Raw genomic sequence first — 2,700 nt, forward strand, 5'->3', positions numbered from 1 at the left:
CATATTTTTGTTTTGCCAACATCTGTGATCCCATGTACTTTATTTCCAACTTTTTCTTTTTTCGTATTTCTGTCCTCTTCTCCAGAAAGTCATCGATTACTCGAGGGACACGGTGACTGCCTGGGTCTGTCACTATCCAGCTCATAGGGATCAATCAGTCTATTGTTAGCAGGAAGTGCTCCGTATATTTAGATCTCTGCAGTTTCAAGTTCAAGGCTGGGGATGAAAGTGCTGTGAAAAAAACTGAGAAAGGGGAGGTAAACGGAGAAAATAATTCTCAATAATGTTACATACATACATAACATTTATTTTACACTTTATCACACAGTTACATTGGCATTGCATACTATAAATGGTTAAACCAAAAAAAGACGGACACAAATTTTTGTTGAAGTTTAATATCTGCAAACTGTAAACGAAAAATCCCAGATACAAATACTCATAATTTGCATTCTAACGTTTGTACTGTAGAGCTTTTTTTCACTACCACACAGCAAATAAGGACATAAATCTGTGTAAGCTGTAAATACTAGAAGACATAAAGTGTGATGGTAACTGGAATCTATAGAGCCATAGAGCCAAAGCTGTTTAATGGCTCTAAAGGAGTTAAGTTTGGTTACAGCGCCACCCAGTGGTTGCTGGTGATGCTTGGCTCTAAATCCTACCTCGATTCATGTACATCATGCAGCTCATCAAACATCTTAGCTTAAATTACTATTGTAAAAATCTAAAATTAGATAAATTGTCAGCAAAAAAACTACATTAATTTTAATGTGTTATTAATTATCCTCCTAAGGTCCAAGGTGTTTTTTTACATGCATTTTTATTTCTCTTTGCTATTTGGACTAAGCATTGTCTTTGGATATTATGTACTTTTGGAGAAAAACACAGTCCACATATGTGGATTCCGATTCCAAATTTCCACAAAACACAATAGTCACCTGTGTGTAATAGAGTGAAAAACTCTTTATTTCAACCTTGAACACAGCGCTTTTTTCCCGACTGTTTTGCATGTATTAACAACACATACATGATAACTTTGAAACAAAAACCAACCAGCAAACAGTTGCAGGACAGCATTGTTTGCCTGTAATAAAATACCAAACATTCAAACGATTTTAAATTGTCACTGTTGCATCAGGAGACAAATGTGTTTTGAACATCATAGTGTAAAAACTTAACAAAATGTTCATAGTATGGCTTTTGTGATATTTTGCATTGGTAATGTAAAAAAGGAACATATATAGTATATTGTATATGTTGGGTAGTGGATGCAGGACATCAAAATGCAGGCACCAAAAAAGTGGCATACCTCATCTACTGTCATGTTGAGTGGGTCCCCACTCTTAGACAGTGACATAACATTAGAGCATTCTGTAATCATTGTCATCAAATCTCTATCTATGTACTGTTCAAAATAGTCTAATGGGGTCCAGCCATGTCTGTCTCGATAAGTTTCATCCTGATGCTGATACTTCGTAAGGTTTGGCGTCAATGGAGTAGCCTTCCAGTGGATTCCATGCCCTGCACAACCAAAATATTACCATTACCATTTACAGTCTTTGCAGTAAGTTACATTTTTACTCATGTAAGCAACTGTATTGTATTGGTGCATCGATAACAATAACCTTGTTTGGACTCTCCTCTTTTTTTGGTTTGGCTTGGTCCTGGTGTTGACTCTTCCAAGTCATCTTCTGAACTATCGGCCTCAACCTCTTGAGTTTGGTAGCGACGCCTAGGAGTGCGGAAGGAACATGTACCAGTTTTTTTCCCTGTGCATGAACCTGTCAACAGGTTTTGTTAATATGCATCTGCGATTCTAGTCCTCAGCTCTGAACAGCATAAAACAAACAAATGTCTAGTGGATCTTGGCTAATCACTATCCAAACAACGGAGACATTTTCGTCCTCTGCTGTGGTGAGTGGGTTCAGGAATAGGGTCCTCATCCTCACTTCTGCTTTGCTCCTGTGGTGATGGTTGGTAATTCTCATCCAGGATTGGATCATCGTTGTCGGATAAGTCCAAATCTAAGTAGTCTCCATCAATTAACTCAAGTAACTCCAATACTCTTTGCACAGAAAAACGCTCTTGAAATATTAACATGACAAAATCAAATACAGATTAATGTAAATTATGAATGCAGATGCATCATTTATTTGTTATTTTATTTGACGGTGTGGGTCTACAGTTTTTAGCTGTACTAGAGTTAGCTGTAAGCTAATTTACATGCGCATATTACATTTTACCATCATTTTCAACCTAATTTATCTATGGAGTATGTATTTAGTAATTAAATGGTTATTTGTTTCATTGGAAAAATGTGCAGCTTTTTAGTTGCATCAGTTAGCTTTTTTTTCATTTTACATGTGTGCATGTTTACTAGCATATTAGCTCTTTCGGGGAGCATCAGTCCTCAAATTTGTTTAATTTGAATGCCATGACAAATGTACAATGGTTTTATAAATATCTAAATCAGAATAAGTCATGAAATGTGACAGAAGTACTTACGAGGTCGATGTTTGTGTATTGAGCTGCCACCTGCATGTTCCCTTGTGTTTGCCACCATTTTGGATTTGGATCGTAGTGTGTTGGGCTCTTCCGACACCACCAGATGGCATTATAGATACCTAGATACTCACCCATTATACCCATTATTAAGCAGGGGAAACAATTGTGGACATAAGAGCTAAACAGTCCTGT

General features: G+C 36.8%; 1 long non-coding RNA gene across 1 annotated transcript; it reads right to left on the reverse strand.

Moving 5' to 3' along the window:
* Nucleotides 1-1,265: 1,265 nt before the first annotated feature.
* On the reverse strand, nucleotides 1,266-2,700 carry LOC124863377. Its single transcript, XR_007037119.1, has 3 exons — nucleotides 2,509-2,700; nucleotides 1,629-1,735; nucleotides 1,266-1,524 (listed from the first exon to the last, which is right to left on the reverse strand). It is a non-coding gene; the product is annotated as an uncharacterized LOC124863377 (long non-coding RNA).

Source organism: Girardinichthys multiradiatus, chromosome X (genome assembly GCF_021462225.1).
Source record: "Girardinichthys multiradiatus isolate DD_20200921_A chromosome X, DD_fGirMul_XY1, whole genome shotgun sequence".
Taxonomy (NCBI): Eukaryota; Metazoa; Chordata; class Actinopteri; order Cyprinodontiformes; family Goodeidae; genus Girardinichthys; species Girardinichthys multiradiatus.